This window comes from Daktulosphaira vitifoliae, unplaced genomic scaffold (genome assembly GCF_025091365.1).
Source record: "Daktulosphaira vitifoliae isolate Bord-2020 unplaced genomic scaffold, ASM2509136v1 Scaffold_4, whole genome shotgun sequence".
Taxonomy (NCBI): Eukaryota; Metazoa; Arthropoda; class Insecta; order Hemiptera; family Phylloxeridae; genus Daktulosphaira; species Daktulosphaira vitifoliae.
In genome coordinates, this window is record NW_026099575.1 from 1,152,922 (window position 1) to 1,165,810 (window position 12,889).

Below are 12,889 nucleotides of genomic sequence, written 5' to 3' on the forward strand. Positions count from 1 at the left end.
TGCATGATGTCATTACCTATCATTTGGTATATTTTTTTTATAAATCTGACTTTTTACCTGCCCACAGGGGGGGATTTAAAAATTTTTATTTTATTTTCACGGTGAAAATGGCTACCAAATGCTATTTTTGTGTGAAAATTTTCGATTTTGTATTTTACATTTTTAACTTTATTATTGTATAACTTTTTGAAAAATGTATGGATCAATCCAATTTTTTTATGAGAAGTAGTATTTATGTACATCTTTCATTCGACATACTGTTTTTTTAAATCGGACTATTTCCCTATATACAAGGGGGGTTTAAATCTAAAAAATGCATGTAGAAAGTAAAACTTTTTCAACTTAAATTTTGAAAGTGTTCCGGTAAGTCTGACACTTTTATATATATCTTAAATTAAAGCTAATGTAATGCACTTTATTATGGAAAAAAAAAAATTCGTACTTTATTTTGTCTTGAGGGTGAAATTGGCTACCGAATGATATTTTTTTATTTTTAACTTTTTAATGCTATAACTTTTTAAAAAGTGTATGGATCAACATAATTTTTTAAGAGAAATAATAATTTTTAATAATCTCTTTTTCATTCGATATACTTTATCTGAATCAGGATATTAATAATGAACTAGCAGATCATGTTGCTTTGGTAATAATCCACCAATTTTTTAAAATTAAACACTATCTAAGTGTCAGATATCATAATACTTGATCCAACTATGCCACGTCACCACTGTGTGATAATATTAAAACTTAGAAGTGATAGAAAAAGTCTAATTGCACATTTGAAAACATTGCGAAAAGTTAATTTAGAAAAGTATATTTTTGCTTCTGATGAAAGTTCCTTGTAGTCCAGTGCATTTTTTTATAGTAACAAACAGTTTTTATTGAAAATTATTGTATCAAGCCCTTTAAATTTTTATACACGTAAAAGTAAAGCAAAATATAACTTCTTTATTATTTTTATAATTTCTCCGTTTAAATTACAATATTAAATATCAATTTCATACTAAATTTAATAATTATAATTAGTATATATTCATATATTATATTTTAAAATCAAAAAACTACTAATTAGGATATAATCAAAGAAATAAGAGTTGATGTTGCTTTTGGAATAATCCACCAATTGCCTAATTAAAACAAAAAAAAAAAAAGTNTTCTCTAAATGAAACACTATCTACAGATTTACATTGAAGCCTTTCTTATGATTGTGATTTTAATCACTGTCAAATATCATCTATACTTGTCCCATCTATGTCTCGTCTACACTGTGCCTCGACCCCACTGTGCTACCGTTTTTTGTTTATTACACTACAGAAAATAACATTTTATTAATGTAACTAGAAAATATATGTACATTGCCATATTGTAATTAGTTTAGTGACATACCAAAGAACAGATCTTCCGCTATATTTAATCTCATTTTTGCGTAGTCATTATCTTGACCTTTTTCAATCATTTCAAGTTTACTCTTGTATTTAGTTTTGANCAAATTATTTATAACTTGAATTATAAATATATATTAAGATGTTCCATTTTTGTATTATTAAATTAATTTGGGATCGTTATAAAAACACCAAAGTTAAACGTTTTCATAAGAAAATGAATGAGAACAGTAATTAGTATACTAAAATCATGATTAGTGTGGTAGATACTCACTCTAAAAAGTTCATCTAAAATTTTAGTATACTAATAAAGATTTTTTGGCATACCAATATTCAAAAATACGGGTTTTTAGTTTCACGTTAATAGTTGCACTAAAACGTCGTGTTTTAGTATACTAAACAGATTAGTACATCAATATAAAAATCAAAATAGACCCACAGTCTTTAAATTTGCTTAGTGGACTATTTTCTATGAATTTTCTACTACGTTTTTATAAAATGTTTCACAACATTTCATTGATAATAGAACTTATCAGATGTTTACTATTGTTCTATTACGATAAGTTCAATAAAACACTAAATTTAATTCATTTATTATTTTATTTTCAATAGTTAAAAGACAAAATTTTAAAAAGTAATAAGTTTACTTTTGTATTTAGTTTTGAAAATTATTATTTTCTTCGCTGTTCAGTTAAATGTGGATGTTTTTGACAATTTAGTCACACAGACCGTGTGGCCTAATGGATAAGGCGTCGGACTTCGGATCCGAAGATTGCAGGTTCGAGTCCTGTCACGGTCGCAATGTCTAGTTTTTGCACTTCGTAAGTGTTGACTTTTTTTAAAAAACATTTTACTGTTGAAATTATATTAAGCATCACCTGTTATGTCGCCTGATATTTATTAGTAGTATACACTAGGAAAATAGTTAATCCAGTAATACTTTTATATATAAATTAATAATACTCTTTAAAAATAATCTTTTAAAGGCTATAATTAAATTTATTTATTTAAATATAAATGTCTTAGCTATGAAGAAAATACATAAAATATTATTTAAGTGAAACATAGAACGTAACACAAATTTACTACAATAATTAAAAAACAATACATATATTTTTGCGAAGAAAATTAAAAAACGTTTTATTAACACTTATATTTACATTTTAGGAAAGAAATATTTTATTTTATAAAAAATTAAATTAAATTAATAATATTTAAAATTTCACTTATATAACTAAGAAATTACATAGTATAAACAAATGTCAGTGTTTGAAATCGTTGGCAAAACAATTTGATTCAGCTGAGTTCATTTTTTTAGTCATCGACTTGATTTGCGGGACCTCGTGCGGTATACCACCACACAAACATCTAGCAACGGCTCTGATATACGTGTAACATATTAAAAAATTAATATTAAATAATTTTGTTATTGAAATGTTTGAATTGTATAAATTAATAAATTAGGTATATTTAATTTATAAGATTATAAATAAATAAATTTAACCGTTTTAAGTGAAATACTTTTCAAATGTGTCATTTTTGCAGAGGAACGAATTTAAATGAGTGTTCGAATTTATTATAAAAAGATGGATTTCAGTAAATGAATAAAATTTTACTTAAATGCCGTTTGAGATTGCATGATTTAGCTACATTCCATCTGAATTTGTCTCGGTCGTATTTCGGCCTAGGCACATAAGGCAATTACCAGTGACACTGATCTTTATATATATTTTATATATATTGTGGTATCATCTTATACATGTACATGTATAAGATCGATGGTATATAGAGAAACTTCCTAATGAATTACCTATTTTCTCGAAGAAAAATATCTATATAATAAGTAATGTTTAAAATTAAAAATATATTTAAATATTAATTTAAAACTAAAGATAAAAAAACTATTTAACTCAAAAAGCCACAAAAATTACTAAAAAATCACCTATACGTATTTTGGGAACAATGTTACCATCATCAGCACTAAACACATATTGCTCAATATATATGTGTGTGTGTGTGTTTACCATCCTTATTGTATTATTATTTTTTATGTATATTCTTATTTATGTATACTACAAAAAAAAATTCATGTTGTGTTAGTTTTATCTGTTCTCTCTATCCTATTGAGTGTCATATAGTTAAAAAATAAATTAATATATCACTCAGGAGAAGCTTTGAGGCGCCAAGTGCGGCCTTGGATATTCTAATAAAATAGCATATTTCTAAAGAACGACATTGATCATTATATATTTTTGGCGTGAAAATGTTCAATATATTAGAAATTAAAAATAATTTTTTGTTAATTATATGTCAACATCATAGGCATGTGCAGTAAAAGGGTACATTTTGCTGACTCTGACTGATCTGGTTATATTAAGTGGGCCGGTTAGTGTTAACGTTGGCCGTCCAAATATTAATGCTACTTAAAAAAATTTCATAAAAATATGGATTTAAAAGTGGTAAGACTTAAAATAACTAAATTTATAAGATGCATAAACAAAAGTTAAATATTATTTTAAAAAATGATGTTATGTGGTAACAAAATGTTACTTAATATTGTTCAATACTTCAATTATATAATCCTTATCTAATAATAGTATGAGGTTTTATTTAAGTTATTGTTATAATTATTATAAACTTTATTAACTATTAGTATTTGTTGAGTAAAATGTTAGATTTAAGATAAAGAATTTTTTTGTAGAAATGCCCCTATCTATAAGGAGGAAGGGAGTACTAGAAGATAATTACTTACTCTAGGAAAATTTCCGGACGATTAAAAGCTAGGTAGACTTACCAGTTTAGTAACGCGTCGAACCTTGATGGGTAGGTACGGGGCTTCGATTCCGTTCTGTCGTGACATGCTTAATACTTTGCATTACCCATCTCACAATTATCAATGAAAAATGTAAAATCTGTATTTTAAATAACTTATAAACAAACAAATAATTTATCTGTCATAACAAATATGCTGTTCAATACAATTTCTTATTATTTATATATATGTTAACTCATCTATTGTTAATTATATTATCTAAAATAATTATCATGTAATGTATAATTTAAAATAATAAAATATAATCATGAATAACACAAGCGGCAATATCCCTGGATATGGGGGTACCTCTTTAATATTATAAAAAGCACTGATATCCATTGAAAAACCAGAGAGAGCTACTGCCAGAGCTACAGCTCCAGTAAGCTAGTTCTTTCATACGAACTACTCTTGCTATTACATTTTGATCACGGACCCTTGCTGCCGTTTGAGTTATTTTATTTTGTATACCTTACTTGTGTTTAAAACTTATTTTAGTCTATAAAGACATTATTACCATAAATTAATATATTGAGTAAAAATTAGTATTTCTGGTTAATACTTCATTTATCTTCTTGAACATTATAGAATACGAAGGTAAGTCAATTTATATTATCCCATTTATTTAGAGTTAATAATCTGAGTGAATAACGATAAAGCAATAGATCGTAAAATCATATTTGTTGGCAAGCTTCATTAATTATTACTAAATGTTGAAAAAACTGTTTTCTTTGATGTTTTATTTTATTTTACAGGTATTTGTCATTAAAAAACACTCACTAGAAAATGATGGCGTACGCATGATTTTTCTATGAAAAGGGGATGCTGATATAGCCATAGCTATGTCACCTCCTCTATGTACGCCTCTGCGAAAAAATCACGATTTGGAGACAAAAACATGATATTATAGCGAGCTGACTTAATGTTTTGGTAACAAATAGAGAATTAAGCATAAAAAAATTAAGCCACTGTAATATTATAATGTTACTTATAATATTATGTTATCATTTGTACATACATGTTCACATATTATGAATATACAAAATCACCAAAACAGGGTTCTTTTATTTAAAATACAAAATAACCAGTTAATTATGGTATAAAATCTACTTATTCTAGAGATTATTAAGTAACGCCTACTCGCAGAGCCCTCATTATAATTAACAATTAGAATAGAAACCTCAGCTTCCAAGATCGCACTAGGAATCGCAAGATTAACCCCTTCTGACTATAAAAAATAATTTTTCCGATCAAAACCAGTTCTTTCAGAAATTTTAAAATACACAAATTCTACGACATTCTACTCAAGATTTCACTTTCCGGGACTTAGTTGTTTATTTAATTAGTTTGGACTTGAAATATTTTCTTAATTTAAAAACACATAGTTTATTTTCTAATTTTTTTTGACTTAGAATATTTTCCTTTAAAGAATTAAATAACACTTAGAAATTTTAAAAAGAACTATGTTTGGTGAATCATTCAATTTAAACTAATTTATTTATTGAATTATAATGTTTTACTTATTTATTTTTCTTATTGTGGAAATAAATGTGAAATAGTATTTTAAACATTAAATTTTTTTTTTACTATTTTTTAAACCCAACACAACTTTAAATTTTTATTTAATACAATAAATTTATTGTTATTGGGTAGCTAGTCTTGTTACTAATGTCTTTGTTTTAATGTACATCGCGCCGACAGACAACGCAGAGAAACTTACAAGTATATTTACAGTGTTTAAATTTTGTCTTGGTGATTATTGTGCCGCATCCTTTCAAGGCGCTAACGCAGGAACACATTGCCACATTGATAAATATTTACATTGATATAAATATTTTTTAATCTTGTTTTGGACAGGCAAGAGGAAGATTTAATAATTACTGATGTCGATCTCTCGATTCTCTCAAAAGAAAATACTTGTTCAGCAAACGTAAAAAATTTAATAAGGACAGATTATAAAATATATTTCTAATAAAATATAGAGTTTTTAGAATCTTTTACAAGTAAAATCAGTCAAAGATTTTGTGTAATTAAATCATATTATCGTAATTAATATTATTTTATATAAATGGCACATTTATAACACCAATGAAATATTGAAGTTATCCAGTTTGGTTATAAAATATAAACATTTATATGTAAACGTATTACTATTAATTTAAATGACCACACGCTTTTCACAAATAAGTTTAATTTAAATAAATATATATAGAAAATTCATAAAAATAAATCACATATTAAATATACAATCGATAAGAATTCGAATTAAAAAGAAAAAATTCTACACAAGAAAACATAAATAAAATGTCAACCCCATAATATATATATATATATATATATATATATTAGGGTGGTCTAAAAAAATTACTTAAAAAAATTTTGTCTTCCTACCATCTAAATTTGTTTTCTAGAGTTTAAAAATAGTTTCCACATTTATACTTATGAAAAAAAATTATTTTTGAGCCATCCCAAGCAATTTAAAGTTTTTATTGTACAGAATAACCTACGGTATTTTTCCTATACTATACTTATAAATATTAGTATTATTGCAATTGTAATATTTTCTTATACGACTGTATTATTACTATATCAATAAATAAAACATTTTATCTATACTTCTGACAGGGTTATTCCTATGTATTGTACAGTTTATAACTTATTATACTATGACTATATATTAAAGGTTGATATACGTCTATTATCATTGTAGAATTATATTTTAGTTGACAGTGCGCTGTTTTGATGTTCGTGTCACTCTAATTGTTAATTGTCAGTGTGCTTTAAATGTGAATCAGTGCTAATTTAATTATACATATATTTATTCAGTAAATTAAAAATGACAACGCGAAGTAATACTTATATTTATTTAATTGGTCAGCCTATTTCAACTGTACCAAGTAATCGTTTGCCGTCTAATGGTGAAGTATTACGGTTTTTCTTTCATATTTATCGTATTGAAAAAATTTGTTTAAATATGCATGCAATAAAGTGATCGAAGAAGTTACATTTGTTTGGAATAAAGCAAGAATACCGACAACTCGAAAAGATAATGCTATAAATAAGTTTAAAAAACTTTATAATCAATGGCTAAATCTTTTCAAACATAAAAATAGAAAAACAGAGCTTCACCGACAACACGAATGTGGGTTTCATATAAAATTGACCAATCTCTTCGATATCGCTGATGCTGATGCTTTAAAAAAAATTAAAATTGATGAAGATAGACAGTTTTTACTGGCACAACGGATGCCAGGGAGAAGAGGTTTTATGTCTACAGTGGACGTTTTTACCACGCAAAAAGAGAATCGTAAAGATAAACGAAAAGAAAAACAACAACTCTATAAAGAAAAAGTTACTAATCAAAATTTGAGTAATTTTTATNAGAAGGAGAAGGTCACGTTTTTGTGTCGCTCCCAGTTTAAGTATTAAATTCTGGGGTTTTTCTTGATAGTTTTTTTGATATTTTGGTATCAAAATTACTCAAAAGTGCGCGCTCGGATTGGTGTCGATTTTGAGTCGATCCGACTAATATTGGCGGAGTTCTTAAGTTTTTTTTAGTTTTATGCGTGTATTAACATAGGATCTTCATTTAGGTAAGAATTCCATATACACGTGTTTTTGTGCTAACAAACGGCAAACGCCAACGGCGAAGCCGCCAGAAGGCTGAGGACGGCCATATTGCGCGTTGCTTTGTTTACGTTTTTGTCTTAGAAGAATTCTTCAATATTACCCCACCCCCCGCAAACTTCGTAGCGATCTGGTGGATCCAATATTGAAGATAGAGAGCCCGGACCGGTGGCAGGGATCTAGACGCACTTAGGCGGGTTACCACCTAAAAGTGAGTTTCTACCCCCCTCCCCTTCGTTTTTTTGAAAACGACATAGCTCGGCGGCAAGTGGGGCTAGGAACTAGGTTCTTTCGCCAGAAATTTTGTTTTGGTCTACTCATTCGGGTACACCTTCACTATAGGGGCGAAAAATCCCTTCCAAGGGATTTTTTCCAATTTTGGTCCTACAGCGCCCAAATTTGGAGACATCGCTCTGGGCAGCAGGAAAACCATATGGTAAAATTTAGGAAGCTACTAGTTGAGTAGTTTCCGAGTTATTCACCTTTATGTCCGGAAATGTCAATTACGATGCCTACGGATTCGCTAATTGACATGNACTATCAAGAAAAACCCCAGAATTTAATACTTAAACTGGGAGCGACACAAAAACGTGACCTTCTCCTATGACAGCCACCGCTACTACTACAGCTTATTCACGATTCAGATCGAATCTGTAAAAAAGTCAGCGAGGTTAAGGATTTGGCGGAAAAAACGAGGGGTTCATGGCAGAGGAAAATAATAGAGGGATTGCAAAACACGGTGGTGCAGAAGGCGTCAGAGGATGATTCTAAGCTGGACACTATTTATTCAGCAATAGTAGATCTAAAGCACACGGTGGAAAATTCATTGGGAAATAAAGGAATAAAGAATAATAAAGAGACGAACGATGTGGTAATCAAAAGCCAGGGCAGTGAGCCGTTCAGGCGACAGAATGTTGAAGCGTGGGTGGAAGTAGCTAACAAAAAAACAAGGAAGACGGAGGTCAAAAAGAAATCGCCTGCGATTATTATAAAGACTGGGCCAGTATCGTACGTTGAGGCGTTAAAAAAAATTCGAGCAGAGCCTACACTAAAAGAACTTTCCAAGGACATAGTAGCAATGCGGAGAACGGAAGCGGGACATTTGTTAGTGGAAATGAGTAGAGGCTCAGCGACGGTTGATCGTGTTAACTCGGCAATTAAAAATGCAGTAGGAGATGAAATAGTAGTGTCGACCCTGCAGAATCGAACCAGAATTGGAGTATTTGGGCTGGATGAGATCACCACACAGGAGGAGGTTATGGAGGCTATCGAATCAATGTTGGACCAACAAAATAGCGGAATGGAAATTAAGATAACTTTGCGGACCTTGCTGAGAGGGCAAAAGATGGCAATATTAACCATGGCCCCAGAGTTGGCCCGTAGAATACTGGAGCAGGGCCGCCTACGAGTGGGGTACGTGTCCTGTAGAGCGAGACTTTGGGTCGATAAAAAAAGGTGCTTCAGATGTTTAGTTTTTGGCCACAATACCAGGGACTGCACCGGTCCGGACCGAACAAACTGCTGCAGAGGGTGTGGACAGGAGGGCCACTTGATTAAAAGCTGTAACCAGCATGAAGAGCAAAGGAGAGCATTTGGCGAGAAGCTAAAGAAAGAAGAAGCGGTTTGGGAAAGTCGATCAGCTGGCGAGCCAGCATTAACAAGAAGAAGCAGGGTATCCAGTTTCCGGGAGTCGGGGACGGCACCATGTTGATGGCATGCTCAATGTCTTTTCTACAGGGGAACTTAAACCATTGCAAGTTGGCGATGGATTTACTGAGGCAGCAAATACACGAGGAGGGAATAGATGTGGTGATAGCGTCCGAGCACCACGGATTATCAGATGGAGTTGGTGGTTGGCTCGTGTCAGGCAGATCAGCACTCGGCGTTTTCGGAGATCACATGTCAATATCCGATATTGAATACGATACAGCATTTATTGCAGCCAGAGTCAATACAATAACAGTCTACAGTTGTTATGTATCACCAAACACAACCATGCAAGAGTTCGAAGACTTCCTCCACACACTGGAGGGGAGTGTTCGGCGCCGTGGCCTAAGTGGAGATATTATAGTAGCCGGAGATTTTAACGCGAGGTCTGCAGCATGGGGAGATGTGGTGACTAACTCCAGAGGTGACGCGCTCAATGACCTGTTGGTAGGAGTAAACTTAAACATACTGAACACGGGAACGTCGCCGTCCTTCGTAGGCCGAGGGAGGGGATCAGTGGTAGATGTAACTGCGGCATCAAACAGAATTTGCAACAAAATCTGTGATTGGCATATCCGGACGGACATTGAAAACCACTCTGACCACAACTTCATCTCGTTCAATATACAAAATGCGAAGATGAGGAGCAAAAGCCAAGTTTATGAATGCGGATGGAACACCTCCAAAGGACTGGACATAGAAACCTTCAAGACGGGGTATATGTGGGCGAAGAACAACGAAAGTGAGGAGGATGTCAATTTAGAAGACATGATCTTGGATTTCGAGCGGAAAGTACATGCTGCATGCAATTTCGCTTTACCCAAGAGGAGACTTCCCCCCCATGGGAAACCACCAGCCTATTGGTGGAACAGTGACATCGCAGAATTAAGGAAATTATGTGTGCGCTCCAGGAGAGCATGCAAAAGGGTAGGAATAGAAGTCTTAAGAGGGAAAACCTCAGAAGACGTCTTAGACCAATGTAAGGAAGATTTAAAACACGCAAGAAAGAGGCTCAAGGATGCGATTCTCAACAGCAAAAAAAAATGCTGGCAGGAACTATTACGGAGTGTCGACAAGGACCCCTGGGGTAGACCGTACAGGTTAGTAATGGGGAAGTTGAGAGGTGGAACGGCGGTGGAGCGGATGGAACCAGAACTGATCAACAAAACGGTGAGGGAGCTGTTTCCTGACCACTCAGGTATAGCACTGGAGCCATCGACTACACTACATATGGAAACAACACAACTGTTTTCAAGGGAGGAAGTGGACGGAGTGGTACAATACATAAAGGGAAAGAAGAAGGCACCTGGTCCTGACAACGTCACTAATATAATATTAGAAGCGGTACATGTAGCGGATCCGCAAATATTTCAAATGATATTTAATATGTGTCTGGTAGAAGGCGTGTTTCCTATCATGTGGAAGAAGGCTCGGTTGGTGTTACTCAGAAAAGGTAATAAACCCGTCTCAGAGCCATCATCGTACAGACCATTGTGCCTGATTAACGATGTGGCGAAGATGTTGGAGAGGTTGCTGGTCTGGAGAATTGAAAAATGCCTAGCGCAAAATGGCGATTTGTCACCACGTCAATATGGATTTAGGAGAGGAAGATCCACCATAGACGCTTTACGGGTAGTGCACGACACAGCCCTCAGGGCAATAAACAATAACAAATGTTGCGTGGCAGTGAGCCTTGACGTAAAAAACGCGTTCAACTCAATTGGATGGAACCATATAATCGAGGCGATTCGGAGGTGGAACATACCCTCCGCAGTAATGAAACTAATGACTTCATATTTTTCTAGTAGATGTGCATTTATCTCGTGCCCAGCAGACGGCAAAAAAATGGAGGTGAATGTAACATGCGGCGTTCCACAGGGATCGGTGTTAGGCCCAATACTATGGAATATGGCATACAATTCCGTGTTAGAGAAATCATTGCCTGTAGGGGCGTCAGTCGTGGGATTTGCAGACGACACTCTAATCATGGCCGTAGCCGACTCCCCAGAAAATGTTGAAATATTGGCTAATGAGGCGTTAGCTACAGTGGCGGGGGAGATTAGGCGCCTGGGTCTTCAGCTAGCTGTCGCCAAAACGGAAGTGATCTTCTTCAGGAGGAAGTATAAAGACCGCTTTTTTATCAGGAGGAAGTATAAAGACCGTATTCCATTAATTTTGCTAGAAGATGTGCAGATACCGGTTTCTCAAACATTAAACTACTTAGGAGTGGTCATAGATAGAGATTTAATGTTTGTGGAACACATAAAAAAGGTAACTGAACGGGCGATGTCAATGGTTATTTCACTTTTAAGACTAATGCCAAATATGGGTGGCCCAAAAGAATGCAGGAGGAAACTGCTAAGCGGGGTTGTACACTCAGTGCTGCTTTATGGTGCCCCGATATGGGCAGACACTCTGCAATACAAAAAAACAAGTGTAGATGCATTAAGAAGAGTCCAGCGTAGAGTGTTACTTGCCAGTGTTTGTGCCTATCGCACAGTCAGCGTCACCGCCACACATATATTGGCATCGGTACCACCGATTGAACTACTAGCAGAAGAGAGGAAAGAGGCGTACCAATGGAGGAACTCGGCCACCGAGATGGGCACAAATTGGCGATCAATTTTAAGGCGCCGCACATTGGAAAAATGGAAAATACAACTAAGAGATGCAACCAAAGGGGAGTGGACTAGGAGCCTAATCTCAAACTTAGACGACTGGGTTCTACGCAAACATGGGGAGGTTGACTTCCACTTAACCCAACTGTTGTCGGCCCATGGCTGTTTCGCAAGCTACCTAACTAAAATCAAAAGACTAAGCGACCCTTCTTGTTGGAGTTGTGACAGTCCTACGGATGACGCTGAGCACACTTTATTTGAGTGTTCAGGATGGAACCGACAAAGGCAAGAGTTGATGCGAACGATAGGCCCTTTAGAAGCGGGAACTCTGATAAGCAAAATGTTGGAGAGTAAGGAAAACTGGGAGGTGATACAAACTTTTGCCAACAATGTGATGAGTGCAAAGGAGGATTTGGAGAGGTGCAGTAAGGGGCAACCAATGAGGAGATCGATAGCGAGGCGTCTGGATAGGTGATTAATATTAATTATGTGTTAAGTTACACAACATGTATTTATGTTATGTTATCTTGTTATCGTGTTATCTTGTTTTAATGGTTTATATTTTATGTTATCAATGTATCAATGTATTTATCAATGTATCAATGTATTTATGTATTTAATTAAGAATAAACGGCAACGGCCAACCCGGGAGAAGTAATGCTTGACGGCTGGTTCCTCCCGGGTTGTCTATGGTTGCACATGAAGGATAAAAAAAAAAAAAAAAAAAAAAAAAAAAAAAAAAA

General features: G+C 33.6%; 1 protein-coding gene and 1 non-coding gene across 2 annotated transcripts in view; both read left to right on the forward strand.

The window, feature by feature from the left end:
• The window catches only part of LOC126904038 (uncharacterized), a 50,266-nt gene that overhangs the window by 36,118 nt on the left and 1,259 nt on the right, over positions 1-12,889 (forward strand). The window lies entirely within an intron of this gene.
• Positions 2,109-2,181, forward strand: Trnar-ucg (transfer RNA arginine (anticodon UCG)). Its single transcript has one exon. It is a non-coding gene; the product is annotated as a tRNA-Arg (tRNA).